General features: G+C 41.8%; 1 long non-coding RNA gene across 1 annotated transcript in view; it reads left to right on the top strand.

Annotated features, from left to right (window-relative positions):
• LOC137447208 (uncharacterized) overlaps window positions 1–18,989 on the top strand; it is a 200,174-nt gene that overhangs the window by 78,862 nt on the left and 102,323 nt on the right. Inside the window, exon 2 of the long non-coding RNA XR_010988824.1 lies at window positions 17,862–18,000. This is a non-coding gene — a long non-coding RNA (uncharacterized lncRNA). The remainder of the gene's footprint in view (window positions 1–17,861; window positions 18,001–18,989) is intronic.

Consider the following 18,989-nt stretch of genomic DNA (forward strand, 5'->3'; position numbering starts at 1 on the left):
AGTTTATGTGAAGGCTATAAAATATTGATCTGGCTTGTAATGTTTCTTGATATCTGTGACTCAGTTCTCAAGACCTATGCAATATCAAGGCTTGAACTGGAGAGAGCACTCAGGCCCTGACCTGCTTTGGTAAAATGCCTCTTAACTACATTTTAATAATACACAGTAAGGCACATGGCAGCATCTGGGATTACTGATCAGTATGGAAAGTGGAGTCATATTTGGTTTGTTTATAATCTCCTTCCACAGCCTTTGACCTCTGTTCTGCTATATGTACAAGTTACTGTTTTCAATAAACTGAAAAACAGAGAAAGGAAATGAAGCTGGGAACTCCTTAGGCAACAACTGTGTTGCAGTGCATGTCTGTACAGCACCCTGCTGATCTCCACTGGCATCCCAGACAGGCAACATTGCATCCACTGTGGAGAGCAAGCACTGGTGTTTGTGCTGAGCTTATTGCTCTGGCTTTAGTAGGAAATGCCAGAGCCAGCTGGAGTACAGCAGAAAATGTGGTGGCACTGAAAAAGCATCCTCCGGTTTGCAGGGATGGTTGGTGCTGTTTGGCAAGAGAAAAGCATCAGCAAGGGCTTGCTGTGCAGTAGATGTCCATAGTGAATCCTGGTGTAAGCTGTTGCAGCGGCAGAGCTGTAGAGCCCGGCCACAACCCTGCCTTCTTGCATTGCTGCTAGGTGACAACTGCAAAAAGGCAAGATGGAGGTGTTTGTGCTCCCTTAGCAAGAGATGGTCACTTGAGTGTCTGCTCATGCCTCTGAGGTTTTGTTTTTCTGGCCACAGTACTTGCAGAGTTTTTGAAGCTTCTTCTGCCCAGCCTAGTCACTGATGAGCAAATAAATGGTGATTCAACTGAGTTATGATTAAATAAATAAAAAGACAGGAAGGAAATCAAACTGTACCTTAAAATGGAGTGCAGCTACAGTGAGACTTATATCACACAGTGTAAATGGTTGGGATAGTGTAATAAAATATTCACAGAGCTTCTTGAAGTACATGTTCTATAATATACATTTTAAAATAGCGTTGGGTGTTATTTGCTGAAAGCAATTTATCATTCACAGTGAATTTTAGAGGTAGATAGGCTCTTGCCCTGTACTAATGCTCAGCTTATTCCTTTTATACTCTTTATTTTGTAATGTCCTTCAGAATTAAATCAACATTGCTATTGGAAGCTCTGAAACTAGTTCACATCCCCGTGGCTCTTGATTTTGGGGCGGAATGAGAGCTGAGGCTTTGAGCAGGTCATTCCCCACAAAGCAGAGTGTTACTCTGAAGCACTGGCTCAAGGAAGCTGGCTTTGCAGTTGCTGCTGTTTGTGTCAAGGCAAGTGTTGTACACAATATATGAAGTGTAGCGTAAATAATTTAACTAGCCTTTGAACATGGAAATAGCAACATGATAAAGTAGCAGAACATAACATGTTTCCAGCCAAACACATCACTGACTAGTTAGCCTAGCTAAAACAAACGCATTTCTTTTTTTTTTTTTTTGTCAAGTGAAACTAATTGAAATGCAAGGAAAAGGCTGCAGAGAGCTGTGTTTGCAGATTAACAGCACCCGGGTTATTTGCAGCTGCAAAAACTTCCCCATGACAGCTGAGCTGGCAGTGAGCGCTTGGGACAGGAGGAGAGCCAAAGCGGGTGCAGTTGTGTGCATGAAACTGGCATCTGTGGCATCTGTTTGACCGAGGTGTGAGGTGTCAGCACCACAGTGACACGAGTCAGGGGTCTTGGAAATTCCCAAGTCAGACTTTCAGCTGGAATCATCCCACTCACCTCAAGGCACTCCAGATCTGCTCACTCACCTGCAGAATTAAAGAGTAATATTTTCCCTCAAAATATACAGAAGTAATTTTATGTCCCTGTTAAGTAATACTGCTCCAGCTGAAGGTGTTGTGTTTGAGATGCAGGCTTGCTGGAGTCTGTACCTCCATTTCTAATGGCATGTGTCCTGTGATAGGACAAGGGACAATGGATCCAAATGGGAACACAGCAAATTCCATGTCAACATGAGGAAAAATGCCTTTGCTGTAAGACTGACAGAGCACTGGAGCAGGCTGTCTAGAGAGGCTGTTGAGTCTCCTTCTCTGGAAACTTTCAACACTTGGCTGGGTGTGTTCCTGTGTAACCTGCCCTAGGTGATTTTTCTTTGGCAGGGGGGGTTGAATTCGATTTTCAGAGGTTGCTTCTGACTCCTGTTATACTAATGAATCTATGATTTTAAGAGCCATTTGGTGCTGTTATACTAAAGATTTCCTTAAAGCAAACTCTGATGCCTGAATACACCTGCAGGACTGACTTGTGATTGTGGGCTGCCTGAGCAGGAGGCTGATAGCAGCACAGATGCAGAAACATGTAGCTCCTTTCCTGATGCAGAAAGGGAAGGAGCAGCTCTTGCTCTATTGAATATCTCTTGGATGAGTTGCTGCAAGCTTGCATTGAGTATTATCCTGAAAAAGCCTTAGGCACAAGATTATCTCTTCTTGCACATCTTATTCTAGGCATCAGCAGCAGTGTGTATGGAAGGCAATTTTACTACTGAACTATCAATAAAACATAGTTTGTCTGTTAAATTAGTAATTGTAGAAAAAGCTCCCAAGGTTTTCATCCTCCCCCCCCCCCCTTTTTTTTTTTTGTTTTTTATTATTACAAAGCCAGTTTTAAATCTTGCTGTAGGTAGAATTGTGCCTTCTTAAGACTGTTGATGCCTAAGGATCTACAGGGTACCTGGGGGCCTCATTGTTGGCCAACAGTGTCAAGGGAGTTCTAAACAACTAATAATGATTAAGTTAAATGGCTTCAGGTGCTGTTTTGGGCTTGTTTAGTTGCAGATCCCCTTCGTGGGGGGGGAAGGTAGGAGCAGTTTTCAGCCTGTGTAGGGGTATCAGGGGGCATGAAGGTGAGAAATGATGATTTCATTTGTCTTTTTGTTCACTGTTTTGCTGATGGAACTGGGAGCAGTCTTCTGCTATGTTGCCTTATGCTATTTTGTGATTAAGGCTGCACCTCCTTTATTCTAAAGCTCATTCTCAATGTAGCTTCTTCTCTCTTTCTCTGGAAAAAAAAATAGTCCCAGTATCTTTCCTTCTGAAGCAATGTCTTCTGCAGCATTGGGTGAAAAGTGGGGAGGGTTTTAAAAATGGTAATACTTTAAATATGTTGGCTGCAATTTTTCTTTTGAAATTTATTTTAATACTTTTGGATTTACTTTTTACTGCTGAAAGCTTGGCTTAGAAACTTGATTTGTTTTGTTTGGCTGGGCTTACTGAGAATAAGGATGTCTGGGTGTATTTTGGAGGGAAATATGAGGATTAAAGATCTGTTTTGGTGCATAAAAATTATTGTTTATAATATAAATGGTTATAAATGGAAATAGAGTTTTTTCTGGCTCAATTTGTTGGAGCCAAATGGGCTGAGGGAGAAGAAAGTGTGTAGGAGAGGCACCTGTGAAGGAAAATGAGGCATAGAAGGGCTGTAGAAGAGGTGATTCAGGAATGGCATCATTGAAATATGGACTCTGGAAAGCTGCCAGGCTGGTATGTCACTCTCCCATGTGTATGCACTTGATTACATTTTTGTAGTTGAAACTACTGAACATAAAGTACAACAGGAACAGTACAGTAGTATGTAGGTGTAAATCAAGAGAAGTCACCAAAGTCTGCTCATCTTGCACCATCATGCCTCAGACCTGGCTCAGCAGCAAGGGTCTTGGAGCCCCACTGCAGTTGTTGACCTTCCTGGGCTGCTTTAAAACTCAGTGTGGCAGGCTTGCCACACTGGTACCATTCATTTGTGGTGGGATGAGTAGTTGGGGCCTTGCATCACTGACATCCAGCATCAGCCCCAGCTGTGCTCATGGTTCTTTTCAAATACAGTGGATGTCTTTTCTGGGCTTGACTGCAATTAGGCTATTATAAGTCTTGGAGGAAAAGATTGCTTCTCTTCAAGAGGTGCTTTTGGAAGATTGGAGGAATACAAGTACTTTATTCCATTGCAATTTCAGATGCATGTCTATTGTAGGTTCATATTTTTCTTATCTCCTCTCTAGTAGAGTGCATTGGAAGTACTAAGAAGAGAGTGACTCTGCTGTACTAGGTATTAGGGATTTCTTTAACTCCTCACACTGCCATAAGTACTAGGAGAGGATTGGGTTTTGGTGAGTTTGAGGGTAGGAAGTGAGGCAAGTGAATACTGCAACTGCTGAAGGGTTGTGGAGTAATGCTAAGAAATCTTAAGTTGATTCTTCAGTTTGGTAGCTTCCTGACAGAGGTGGTACACAGTGGTAGGTGCAGGTAGACCCTGACTTGTTGGATGTTCCATTTGCAGCAACTTGTAGTGGGAATGAGATCAGTGAGAAGGAGCAGCTCAACCTCACCAGGTACTCAGGAGAAGCTGTTCTACATTTCACTTGATGAGTATGGCCTTGTTTTAACTAGTCCCACAAGACTTGGCCAGTATTTGGTTTACTTTCAGCTACAGAGGAAACTTGGGGCATCATATTGATTTGGCCCAAGGTATGATATGTGCATTTGTTTGCCAGTAATGATATGCAGAAACACTTGTGGTCTGTTTTAATACAAACTCAGCTGTTTGCTGATCAGCAGAGGCTATTTAAATTGACCAATCTACCTCACCCTGGCTGGAGATCAAGGGATCAGCACTTAATTTCATTCCTTGCATAAAGATTTTTATTTTTTATATATATATATATATTTCCACATGGAAATATCAGAACACGAAAGGTTAAATCAATATGGAGTTTTACATTGCTTAAAGGGCATTTGCATCAAAGCAGCCATGAATGCAATTCACTTGTTTAATGAATTTTTTATGCTTATTTAATGAATTTCACAAAGGTTTGGTGTTTTTCATAAAATGGATAAGGACTTCCAGTTTTATGAAATAATAAAAATGGAACTGAAGTTATGAAATGAGCAATCTCATTAGTTAGGCATGATATATTCATATGAAAGTGTACATGTTTCTGAATTATTTCAAGCAGCTCTATTGCTTGAATTGTAACTTGTTATAATAGTATTGCAAATATGCCTTTAGTTAAGATATCAGGAAGTGACAGAAAGAAATTAGTTTTTGATTGCTAATAATGATTTAATTAATACTTACTGTACTTAGCATAGTATGAATGTGTTCTTTCTTTCAAAAGTGTGTGCTTGTGTTCCTCATTGATAGAGAGATAGTGAAATGTGGCACTATTCCTAGTCCTTTTTGCTAGAATTCTAGCTTATTTTTTTGTTTGCAGAGCTTTACTCACTCTTTTATTATCCTGATGAACAGAAGAAAATACTGTGCTGGTCTGCCAGTTATAAGGATGTGCTGAAATTTGCACTTTGGTGCCCTGTAATCCACATGAACTTGCTAAAAAGTTGTCTTGATAACACTTCAGGAGTGAGAGGAGATAGCCTGAGCAACTCTTGTTTAAATAACTTGTCTGGATGACTGTACACTGCAGCCATTGCTTGCTGGTGGGACGTTATGCTCCTCTCCATCAGGAACAGCAGCAAGGCTGCTAATTGCCCTCCAGTTTGGAAAGGACAGAGGGATGTACTCATCCTGATTAATTTGTGTTTGAAAGCTACAGTTTTTGACCACATGGTATTACTTTGGAGTTCAGTGGGCTTGCTCATGGGCACCAAACTACAAGCCTGGGCTGAGATGTTGCTATGTGGTGACTGATTCCTATTGACTTCTGTGTGTCTCCAGGTTTGCTGGCCATCTGGATCCCAGCACACCAGTTAGGAGATGTACACCAGTTCCATTCACTGGTCTGGGCATTTGCATTGTGTTGGGGTTCAGCCTTCTCCCCCTTCAACTATTGCAACCAAACCTTCTTTCTCTTTCCTGTCTGACTTTTTGGAATGCTGCACAAGCGCCCTACCCAAGAGAGCCTTCACAACATGTCATAACCAGAGTGTTGTAACTATAGTCAGTGGAGCAGCTCCGAGTGCAGTAAAGGAATCCCACTGCCCAGCTCTCTGCTTTACAGCCCTCATGCTCTGCCAAGACTGCAGTAAAAAGTATTGCAGTAATAAGAGATAAAGCAGGACTTTCAAAATTAATGATCTTGCCTTATTAGACATCCACCGTGCTGTACTCGTAAGTAATCTTGTTAAATATATGCATTAAGACACAACAAGGAAGGATAATGCTCCTTCATCAGTGGTTATTAGAGGAAAAAGAGAAATAAAAGGCCTTCTCGCCCATGATGCGTCATTATCCCCCTCTTTGGCATGCTTTGAAGCCTTCTTGTGATTGTGCAATTAGCCAAATAAGATACTTAAAGGGGGAAAAAAAAGGCAGCGTTTACATCTGCTTGTACTGTATCACCCCCTGCAGAGTGTCAGGGCAGGTGGAGCTGGTGCTGGGCCTGGACTCTGTCCAGTCTGCCTGGCCTGGCAGTGGTGCTGGAAAGGGGAAGCCTCCTCTGCTCACACCCCTGCTGAGCAGACAGCTTGCTCTTGGAGGTTTATGATGCTGTATCTGCACTGATGACCTGGCTTGGTTGGGTTTAGGGTGACTTTGCACAGTGCAGTTTTTGTCCCTGTTATGCCTCAGGCAAGCAAATACTGGTATCTTTATTCTTAGAAATAAAAAACAATGGGATATGTATTTTCCACCTTTAAGACTTTAAAGGATGAGCTGGAGTGCTGTGTGAGAGCACACAGGTGCTGTCACTTCGGGGAAGGGATACACATAATCCAGCATGTTCCAGCCAAGAAGGCTTCTGGGCCACCCAGAGCATGGAGGGTCCTGTCCCTTCCTTTTCCCGGGTTGGGCCCTCTTCTCCTTCCACAGACTCCATGTTATTGTGGTCTAGAGAAGAAATGTTGTTTTGCTCTCAAGGCAGAAGTATCTTACAAAAGCAGCAGAAGCATGGCAGGATTGGGTGATTCTTCTCTGTATCAGAGAGCTCATCTGTCCTTGAGCCATGCTTGGTACTGAGGACTCCTGGGGTTACAGCAGCAGCTTGACTGATGCTCTGGGTTTGGGGGTTATGTTCAGGAGCCCTCCTGGAGCTAAGCTAGCCTAATTACAGTGCACCTATTGTGGGCAACAATACCTGAGAGTTTAATAACATTACACCAGATTTAATAACTAGCTGGTATTTAATTTGAGGTGTGAAATAACGTATCTTATTATATCTAACATAAATATTTACTTGAGATATTCGACTGAAAAAACATTTGCTTCCCTTCAAAGCCTATCAATTTCTCATCTGTGGCTGACAAAGAAAGCCTTGAGTGCTTAAATTCATTTAGAGAAATTAAATTACAATTTTCAACACTAAAGCTTCTGTGATTGCAGACACTTTTCCTTTCTTTTTATTGTGTTTGACAGCACCTAGATTCTCAAGGTAAGTGGTGGAGTGTAGTCCTATGTAAATGTAAAGCATAAAATGAAAACTGGGGGGAAGAAAAACATTTAAGGTAGGAAATTAGAACAGTTATTGAGTTCCACACTATGGTTAATGAGTGTGTAGAAAGAAAACATCTTCTTGGCCTAGTGAACTGGAGCATTACAACTGTTGCAACACTTCTTCTGTTTTTAGAAGGAAATAACTAATAACCTCAACACATGGGAAGTCTTCAGTTTGCATTTTTTAATGCCTCAGGGGAGTGCAGTGTTTCTGGTTTAGAATCTGTTAAAATTTTCTTTAAAAGGCAGGTTTTGTTCTGAAACCAAAACAAAAATTAACATATTAAGCATATCTGTAGGTCAGGAGTGTGTGGGAGAGGGCTTGGCTGCTTCAGCAGGACATGTTTTTTTCAGAATTGCTCTGCTGAGGCTATAGGCTGTGAAGAGAAGACTGAAAATTACTGTCCCTTACTGAAATGGGTTCAGTGTATTCAGGATCTGTGGTATGTTGTGCTGGATGTAATTAAAGGCTGCAATTGCACTGGAGGTGGGAATGGGGCTGGGGCTGTGCACAGGATCTCAGTTTTCAGGTGCTTTGCCTTTCTTCTGGGATGAGATGGTGCTGCCCAGGTGAACCATCTCACCCTTCACTGACCGCAGCCCGTAGTCATAAATACTACCTTTTTGTCTGGGAGCAGCCAAGAAGACACATCTGAGGATCACTGGGGACATGATGTAGCATCCCATTTTCCCTACACTACTGGTCCTCAATGTTATAGTTTAACTGGACTTCTCTCATGTATAGTTGGCAGTGAAATATCTGGGTTAAGTTGTCCTGTGCTGAACTGAGCCTTGCAATAAATGAAGTGACTCAGTTTTTAAGGTACATGGCACAATATTGTGTAGCTGAAAGATACGTGAAATCCCTGTGAATACACCTCTGTGGTTACATCCAAGCTGTAGGGTCTTGTGGCCTGATGTAATAAATGCTACTGCCCTGGGCTAATGAGCTGTATGGGGTGTCCTGCTAACACAGCCATGCAGCTTCTCATATCTTACAGAACTCTTTATGAGGTACAGTGCATAGTCTTGCACACTGCTGTGCCATGCAGTTTGGGAATACTTGAAGTGTGCAAGAGTGCTATTTAAAAATCCTTTTCATGCAAAGGTTGAAGTGTTTTCATCTCCTGATGCCATTACTGAGCAAGCTGTTGAAAGGTGCGAACAAGCTGATAAATATTTTACCTTTTCCAGATAAGTGGTAAAATACTGCAAGAGGTTGCCCAGGGATGTGGTTGAGGCCCCATTGTTGGAGATGTTCAAGATCAGATGCAATGTGGCCTTGGATAGCCCGATCTAGTTGGAGGTGTCCCTGCTCATGGCAGGGGGTTTGGACAGGATGACCTTTGAGAGTCCCTCCCAACCCCATGCGATCTGTGAATCTGTAATTAAAGTTCTTCACTGTCGAGACAGTGTGGCTGGCTTCCATCAGTCTGACAAATAAGAGCCCAAACAAAAGTCATTGGGATTTTTTAAATGATACTTTAACTGGGAAATATCTCAGGGCCAGGCTGGAGCTTACAGTTGAGATCAAAGAGGGAATGTTAAAACTCTACTAGGTATAAATAATATGGGATAGAGCAGGGACCCTCAGTTGGGTCTGGTCCCTCTCCTGGGATGGGAGAATCCAGATCATGAACACAGGGGCTTACATGCCTAGGGGGTGATTCTGAGCCTGCCTGGGCTCATTGGCCCCTCTTCTCTTTTAGCCAGAAATAAGTCCTGAAGTGGAAGGGTTGACCGACACTAACATTCTGCAAAAGAGACAGTGTGTACCCAGCTGGCATCAGTCCTCATCCTGTCCCCTCTCCTCAGACCCACCCTGGCAAAATTTTCCACTTGGAGCTTTCTTTTTTTTTTTTTTTCTGCCCTCAATGGCTGGGAGTGACTGCACTTGCACTCTGCTCCTTGCTACCTTTCAGGCTTGTCTGAAGTTTGTATTACCTTTTTTGTTTCCCAGAGATGTGGAGCTTAAAATTAAATGCTTCAAATCTGATCAAGATTAAATAATTTGGGTCAGGGCATAGTCTCAGATGCCCTCCAGGAAACACAGTCAGTGGTTAACCTAATCAGCTCCTGTAATTCCACCAAATTCAGCTGAAACAGCGTTTCTCCAGTAGAAGGAAACTTGAAGCTTAATACTAAGTGATCTGATTTTTTTTTTAGCTGTGCTTGAGAATAGTTTTGGTTCTGGTCTCTGAGGCAAAACCCAGCAGTGTCAGAGCACTGGTTAGTGCTGGCATTCAGCAGCTGGGTCTTGGAGCTTCATACATGTTGGAATACCTCTTGCTTAATATAATTACTAGTGATTCTTTGGGTTGGAGTGGTTCAGAAAATATGCTGCTGTTAAAAATGTACACAGGCAACTTTGCAAACTGAAATACAGATTGAGACAAACCAGAAACTTCACTGGTTGTCAATGAAGTTTGATTAGTTACTTAAAAAAAAAAAAAAGACTGTGTATATACATAGACTTTTCAATGCCTTCAAACTTGCAGCCTGCCCTAGAAAGCAGTCTGAGCCATAAAGGCTTGTCTTCTGTAAAACACCATATCCCTGCTGAGCTCAAGCCTGTGGAGGTGCTGGGGAAACCTGGGCAGAAATGTATGAAACTGCATCTTTTTGCCTGATGATACCATTTTGTTTGATCGACTTCTGAAGCCTTAAGGGGCACTTGGCAGAGATCACCAGAGGGATTGGGCATCTACTTCCACTTCTACCTTTGAAAGTCATCCATGTCTGCCTTTTTTTCCGTATCACTCCACATGCACTTTATGAAAACAGTTACTGGGAAAAGACATAAATTAACTTTTTATTGAGAGTCTGGGGTGACCCAGCTCAATGAAACCATGCTGCTGGCAGTCATCATCTCTGCCTCCTCCAGTGCCATGGTCCCACCATAGTTCTGTGGCCACTTGCTGAGAGGTGTTTCTAGAGAACTTTGTTCCACTAGCCGACTCCTGGGTGCACCCAATGCCTCCTGAAGTACAAGCAGAGTTTGGTGGGGCCCCACATGTCAAGATCTTAGGGCTGCTATACTGCTCTCTGCTTGTGGGATAGACCAAGTGTTTGCAACTTCAGAAAGTAAAATGTAAAAGCACTTGGCTGTCACATGCCATTAGCTGTGTAAAGCGTGACATCTAAGGAAATGCTTCATCGTAATCCTCCAAATGAAGAAAACTGAAGTGAACTTCAAACTGTTTGCTCAGTTTGGGTATCATGTTACAGGGTCAGATTGTGAACTCACAGTTGTACTTACTCCCAAATTGGTTTAAACTGCAGTCAGTTCAAGTCCCCCAAAAAATAACTTTCATATTTTCTTTTCTTCTTAGTAACAAGTAAAACCTCAGAGCAGTGCCTACACAACAAAGATTGTCTGGATACCCTTCTCCAGCTGTTTTCCTTTTGCTCAACAGCACTGTTAGTTTAGCTTTATCATCTGCTTGAGTTTGCTTTTCTCTTCCTGCAGCCAGATGAATAATGGGAAAAGCTGCATTGAAAGTATGTTTGCTGCATCATCTAGTTGTATTTAACCCCAAAAGAAAAACTTGAATCTATGATACTGTGTAGGGCAGTGGTTGTGATGTGTTTGTTTTTGTTCCTCAGTAGTATTTTAGTTGTCTTGCTCTGTTAACTGGTCTAGTGGAAGGTGTACATGGTATGCAAGCACTGACAATCATGGCTTGCTGCGGCAGCCAGTGAAAATAGCTTTGTAGTCATCCTGGTATGAAACTGTTCCACTAATAGGAGTATCAAAACAGAAATGACAGTGTTGGGTAGAACAGAGTTTATTCAACTGTGATGCTCAAAGGTCCCATTAAGCTGTCAGATTGGTCTACTTTGTCCTTGATTTTGCTCCACCAAAATTTCACATGGTTTCAGTTCTCAAAGCCAAACCCTTCCATACTGACCCCTGTCTCCACCCAGGTTAATGCCCTTCAGAAAGATTTCCTTTTTTTTTTTTCTTCTGTTTTTTTTTCTTTCCCTTTTGGTTACTTCAAGATGTCAGGATTGCCTCTTTGCTCAGAACACCTTCATTCCTTGTTTGTTTTGTTGTTGTTGTTGGGGGGTGGTGGTGGTATTTATTTATTTATTTATTTTTAACATCATGGTCCATATGTATCCCTGTGTAACCCTAAGGGAGCTAATTTGCCGCTGACTTCTGATAGAAGGGTGTGTTTGGGGTTGGTGGGCTGATAGCTGTGCAGTGTGTTAGCTGCCCCAGATGTTAGTCAAAGTAAATCCAGGGCTGGGTGAGAGTCTTTGTGCACATGAATTCATATGAATTGTTTTTCAAAGAAAGCACAGATACTCATGGACCTGACAGTGATTTTAGTGATGCTGGAAGTAACAAAAAAAGCTTGATTAGGGATAGATGTTTCTTTAAAAGGCTTCTGTAGTTGAATATTGCTTTTACTTTTCATGAAAACTTTCTATTACTTGTTTTGATACAGGGAAAACATTTCAATTCCTCTAAAGAATGTTATCTAGGTAATTCTTGGTTCATTTCCATGTTATTCCTCTCCAATTTACTTTGAAATACTGGTGTTTGCTTCTTAGATTGTCTCCCACACTGTGTACTGAGTAGTTGTGGCCTTATCTTTCCTTGGATAGCCCTCTGATCCTGACAGGAGTCTAAACCAGACTTGCACTTGATCAAGCTCCATGCTGGCTAGCGCAGACCCTGTGCATTGTGCTGTAGCTATTACTCATCCTGCTTTTCCTTTGCTTGTGCCACAGCTTGGGCTGAGCCTCTTGTAATTCATCTTCACAAGATGAAGATCCCCTTAGAAAAGGGGAAGAGAGAGACCATCACATCTGACTAGACCAGTAATAGCACTAAGCGATGTGTAACGGATGTGACTGTGTGAATCATCTGATTTTCCTGGTTTTAATATTGGAGACCAAGGGATGGGCAAAGGGATAAAAAGAACTATGAATTGTTAAGAGGGTTGCCTTAAATTTGTCAATCCCTTGTACAACATCTGCATGTTGTTTCACTTCCTTCCCTGCCACTTTAGAGCATACTGGATCAGTGAGGAACAGATAGCTCAGTTCATAAAGCAGTGCTTCTGTAAACTATACACAGTTGGGGAATGTGCTTCTGGTGGATTTGTTCCATGAAATGCAAGGGAAGGATTCATGAGTACATAAAATAACAGCCTAATCAAAGAAATAAACAAGAACAAGTCTGTAATCTTCACAAAATTGGGGGGGAAAAAGTGCTTCTGACGGACTTGCTCCTACTGTTTTCTTTGTAGCTGTTTCCAGAGCTCAGACCATCTGTTCCTTGTTGTAGGTTGTTAAGTGAAATGTGCTGCCAATACAAATAGCTCTGCTTGATGTTTGTTTGCATAAATTGTTTTGAAAGCTTCATGACGAATTTTAAGGATTACTTACAGGGGTAGGACTCTGTGGAGGAGGAAATATAAATTTGATGATGCATGTTGGAATCCATTAATTTGTTTGGAATTTATTATAAAAGCGAACATCCTATGCAGTTGGAGGAGAGGGAAGAAATTTCATCTTGAGCCCAGACAGTTATGGTGACAATACGCTAACTTGGCCGCATCGCAGTAAATGTGATCAGTCTGCCTTCACATCTTTCTAAGCTTGGTTGCCTTTACTTCCCCAACCGCTCTCTATTCAGTATATCCAACTCACAGCATTTCAAAGTGAAATCTGTTTAAGGTTTACCTGCCCTGGCACCATTTTTTTTACATATTGGACAGTTGTGTGGGATCAGTGGGCTTGAAATGAATGGCAAGTGAAGTGAGGGGAGTTATACTTGGCTGCTCTTTATTCTGTGGTATGCTGTGACTTGGGACCCACAGCGATGTGGTGCCATGTATGTTATAGCACAGGAGAGGGATAATTCTGCTGCCCAAAACTGATGATTCAAAGGCTGGCAGAAGATGAGGGAGGAAAAGTGCATAAGGGAAGAGAAAAGATTTGGTTGGAGCTAAGTCAGTAGCAGAACTCGTGTAGGCAGACTTCTTCATTCTGGCTTGTATGCATGATGGTGCTGCCTGACAGGGTAATGTTTGCAAGCAGTGGGCTTGGAGCAGGTCATACAGAAGCCACTCTTCCCTTGCAGTTGTGTGCCGCCTCTTAGAGTTTTAGTTCTGCTGGCTAGTTTTACTGTTTGAGCAGTTCAACTAGCTGAAAACCAAATGGTGACTTTCCTTCCCATCAGACCTTTGAATCTGGATTCTGACTGACTGGGCAGTCAGATGTTCCTCTTGTCTCTACGAAGCTGTACATTAAAACCACAACCACACATAGGCACACACACACATGCTCCTTTGCTGCTCATCACATCTTCTCAGTGGTAATTCTCTGGTTTTAAGTGAATTGACCTGGCTGCTTTCATCTTCAGGTAATGCAGCCCCAGTTTATAATTCAGACCAGGAGCTTATGGAGATTTAGAAAGAGGCTCAGAGCTTTGCTTTACTGTGCCAGTTAAAGCATTTATACTGATGACAGTTAAATTGTTGAGGGCTCTGTTATTCATTTACATCACAGACACTAAGGTCCTCTGACGACCTACTGCAAATGTAAGCCAGATGTACCTAAACATATCTATTGTACATTTTACTTCATTTCAAACACTTCTCCTGACTTTCAACTCAAACCTTCTGTCTGTCTTGTCATGCTACAGTGTTTAATGATATTTTATTGCATTAGTTCACAAAACCCTTGAGTTTTTCAGTTGTCCTAAGCTAATGGACTGGATCTGTACCCATTTGCTAATACAAGATCTTTTTTAGTAGGTAGCAGAGCTATTAAACATAAATCAAGGTTTCCGATAAAATATTAGGTTTCTGCTGTATCTTACCAAAGGGTAGGCTGCAGTTTTACCTGATGATTGTATCTTGCAAGCTATAGTTAAAGCTTGTTTGGGGATTTACTTCACTCCGTACCCAGTAATTTCATATAAATCCATAATGATTTTGTATGTTCCTTTCGTTTAGCTCATAAAAGAAGCCACATAGTTTGCTAGCTCTAGAAGTGACTGCCATCCCCTAGGAATTCCTTTGGAAGGAGGCACTAAGAACATTACAAAAAAAAAAAAAAAGGGTAGGGGGGGAAGGTGTTTCTTCATTACTTAATCTGCATATCAAAAATTGGGCAGCAATGAAATATCCCACCTTCAAAAGACAGAACTAGCCTGGCTTGCACTGGGGAGGAAAGCAATGCTTGGTTGTATTAATAAAATCATTATGTAGGCTTTTGAAAAATGCATTAACATAGCATAAACTTTTGGGAGCTCTATGATCTTACTGTCATACCTCTGGGAGTGAACAAGTGTATCCTACTCACCTTTGGAGCAGAGACTTCCTTTTGGAAGAAAAAGATGCATTATTTGGTGTATTCTCTGGTCTCTTAACTGTAGAAAGCACTCAAGCACAGGCTTGGCTTAACATTGTTTTTGATACATTCTTCCAAAGTGTCTCCACTCCCTGCTGCTATTTTTAAGTACATGCTCAAGCTCTTCTGAAGCAAATGTGATAGTGGTTAGGCTGTCCTGAAGTATTGCTCTTGATTGGAAAACACTGAAGGAGACAGTTCAGAGCATGTGCTTTCTCCAAGTGGGATGCAAGGAATATAACTGCAGTGTTATTTAGTATTAGAGCAAGCTAAGAAACATGTGTCACAATTTGATCTCATTTTTACCAGTGTAAATCTGGAGGATCTTTATAACAACCTTTTGGAGCTGGTTTAGAATTACACACTGTGGAGTAGAGCGCAGTGTGGCTTTTTTCTTGGCCGGAACGTAAATACAGTTGATTTGAGCCGCTCAGAAATCTCTGATAAAAGATTTCTTTGGAAATACTGATGTGATGAAACAAAGTTTTAGTGAAAATGGATCTGTCTGACAGTGTCTCAGATCGAGGATAAGAGGGAGCAAGCTGGGGCCATTCACCCAAAATAGCCGCAAGTGTGTCCCCTGGGACATGGGAGTCCCCGGTTCAAGTTCCCTCTGTGGGATTCAGAAAAATCCAGTCTCTTGTGACTCAGGCTTGTGGTTAGCTCTGTGGTTATAACGGGGTGAATGTGTCATGTTGAGATGGAAGGATGAAATGTTTTGAAGCTTTGTACTGGAATGCAATGCAGAGAGAAAACCAGCTTAGAAACCTCAAACATTTCCTTGTGAAACAGGGTTCTTGTTTGTAGCTTGCAGTACAACTGGTTTTTCTTTCTTCATGCTATAGTTTACCCTAGTTTTGAGGTGATGTTACCAGCACTGTAATTTTGGAGTTATCTGCTGTCACAGTGCCTACTACATACCTAAACAACACAGAGTATTAAAATGAGAACTCCAAAGAGTTGATCTATGGTGCTGTTGTAAAGGAGTAAGAAAAGAATCATACTTGTATGGAGGTTTTGTGAACCTGCTTTGCAGACCAAGCTTGATCTGATGTTTGTTTGAGAATTTTTTTTTATGGAGAAGGCTTGCAAGTGCATTGATGTGGTTGGCTAGTGATGTCATATGCCTTTATACTTGGTGATAATACCAGGGTGACCTTACAGAGACTGTTTCCTCCAAAGAAAAACAGTGTTAATTGTTGACCATACACTATCATTTGAAATACAGTGCTGTCTAAACACATGGGACATGCCATCCTGTGTCACTGAAAAAACAGAACCAAGCATGGAATATTTGCTGATTAGTTTTACTTTCAACATTTCCTCAACTGAAAATATTCCACATCTAAGCTTCAGAGCTGAACCACTAGAAATAACAGAGCTAGAAATGTGATCATCTTAATGAGAATTGAGAAGACAGAATGAGTATTACAGCTTAAGGTTGTTCGTACTGTTACTGAATGTGCTGCTTGACTGTGTCGTGAGGCTGTTTGTTTGTGATTCAGGGTATCTCCCACAGCCCTTGGACTTCAGGGGCGTTCCTCCCACCGGAGATGCTGACTGGGGGGCCATGGCGTTGGCTCAAGGGATGACCCCAGCTCTCCACTGGATGTCAGTGTTCCCCAGGAATGCAGCTGCTGGAGCACTTATCCGGCGGTTAAAAAAATAAGGGGGGGGTGGGGGGGAGAAAAAAATAAAGAAAATGAAAGAACAAAACAATCTTGACTCTTCAGGAAAACTACCCAAAACCAAGTTTTGTGACTGTTCAAATCACCCTTAATCATAAGGCAAACCTCAGCAGAAAGATTGTGTTTACACTAAAAGACATCTTACGTGACTTCCGGGCTCGCATGCCAAAAAGAGTTGGATTTAGTTTCAGAAAAAACAAATGAACATTTTTCACTCATCTCCCCACAGTCTTGATATTTTGATATGCTGCAAAGTGAGTGATTCTGGTTTTGTCTCTGACAGTTTTTCCTTTCTTCAATAGCCACAAAAAAAATATTTTTTCAAATCAGGGAAAGCATAAGTGTGTCACTAAATGATTGATTGCTTGCTGGGTTTGAGCCTTTGATAATTAAGCTTAACACAATGTCTCCTCTTCACTAGAGAATGGTATTGTGCCAGATTCAAACAACACATGAAAAATTGAAATCAGAAAATAAAAACCTTTTAAAAACCAACTGCTCCCATCTGTTGCACAGTTCAGAAGGGAACATAACAGTGGAAGAGGCACAAAGAATGGAAAACAGTAGGAGGAGGAGTGGTGAGCTTCTTCACAGACTCTACCTTCCATGCTCACGGAAGTGCCTCCATGTGAAGTTTTTGTTTCTTGAAGATCTGTTTCTGAGTTTGGGGATTTATTTTTCTTTTTCCACTCTAAAATGGATGCACAATGAGAGAATTTCAACAAGGATTTTTATGAATGACCCAAGGGGATTTGTAGCACATGTCCAGCTGTATCTTTACAGCTGCTGTTGAGTGTGAAGATGTAGTCCTGCATCTTAGTCAGGACGTTGCTTCTCGACAGAAGGGCAGATTTCTACATGGAAGTCCAGAAGATGTTTCTGGCCGTGATGTGGTTATATATGAGAGCCCCCTCACCAGCTCAGACAAAACACCCCCATGCACTGAAGTGCATGTTCATCTTGAGCTCAGCAGTATTCAGGAGCCTTGTGTTAGCAAAGTTGTCTTCTTCCAGGTTGTAACAAGCTTATCACCTTTAGTCAGACTTCACGGTTTTGGCTGGACTTTTTAAACCTACAAAACTGAGATAAATGTGTGAAAGATTTGGACTGGCCTGAAAATTACAGGGGAGCACCAGGGGTGAATGTCCTGGTGCTTTGAGTTAAAGCTATCTTGCCCTCTAAGTCTTAAAAGAATAGCAGTACACCAGGACCAGGGTTTGACTTTGAAAAAATTGAAGTGAGAAGTTCCCCTGTTTGTCATGGCAAGCTTTACTGTGATAAAAACTTTCAACCTGTTATTTAGCTCAGCTTGGACAGTCAACCCAAGCTAAAGATGCTGTCTTCTGCATTGCAGAGCCACTTGGAGAGGAATGAGCCCTGTCGGAGACAGGAGTGACCAGCAGTGACAAACCAAGCCATGAACTGACCTTGCTGCACGTCCCTCATGAGAGAGATGATGCATGCACTGGGATGGCACTGAGCAACTCTAAAAGGTGAGTAAAGTTTGGGACAGACTGTCCCACACATCTGTGACTTTCCAGAGATGTTTGTCTACGCCTGGGCTAGATTCCTCTTGTGGCACTTAGTTGTGCACAGTGCAGTGTTGGAGTGAATCCGTGCTGGAGTAATGTGCTGACTAGGGATTACGAACCCACTCCTGGAAGTGGCCTGTGCTTGGCATAAAGCAGTGAGCCTGCGACATTGATTCTCTTCATGTTTTTGGGAGAGAATGTGTAGGTCTGACTTGTCAACATGAGAGCAAACCACCTTTATCCAAAAGATGCCCAAAGCTCTCTGATCCTGGACAAAACTGGAAATACTTGAACAATACTTTCTTTTGGACAAAATAGCTGAGGTTACTTCTCAGTCTGAGAAGCCAGGAAGTGAGTAAACCATTTTCCTCTTGCCTTTGGTTGAAGATCTGAATTTTTTTTGAAAGGTCTGTGACCTCTGAGCTCCTGGAAAGTTCAACCAGAGGGGTTGATTGATAAATGTGAAAATTGGGTTACTTTATACTAAGCCTTAAGGGTTATTAGTGTTGTCCAAGCTAAGCTGCTGTGTTGTCTTCTGTAAACCTCTATGAACTGTCATGTAAAAAGCTAAATGGAAATGTCTGCTTCGTGTTTTTATCCCCCACTTTATTTGTTGCCTTGTTTCCTTGTCTGAACTCTTTCACAGTGGACCAGGAGTTATGGTATTTATTGTGTCGTGAATGTAGGCAAGCAAGACTGAATGAGTACGTTACTTTGGTTGATTTTTCTCTAGTGAATGAAAGCGACTTGTGCATGTGTAACCTGTGATGAATTTCGTCAGAGGCCATGTTGCTAAACACAGCATCACACAACACCCAGTGGAGCTTCAATCTGGGCAGTCAGAGCTGGTTTGAATTGCAGCAGGGAAGAGAGAACATTGTGACATTTAGATAGGATGCAAACGCTGTTTTTAGTTTTTTAGAATTAATTATATGCAAGCAAATGCATAA

This window comes from Melanerpes formicivorus, unplaced genomic scaffold, assembly GCF_026170545.1.
Source record: "Melanerpes formicivorus ecotype bairdi unplaced genomic scaffold, bMelFor1.0.p_v2 SCAF_20, whole genome shotgun sequence".
Taxonomy (NCBI): Eukaryota; Metazoa; Chordata; class Aves; order Piciformes; family Picidae; genus Melanerpes; species Melanerpes formicivorus.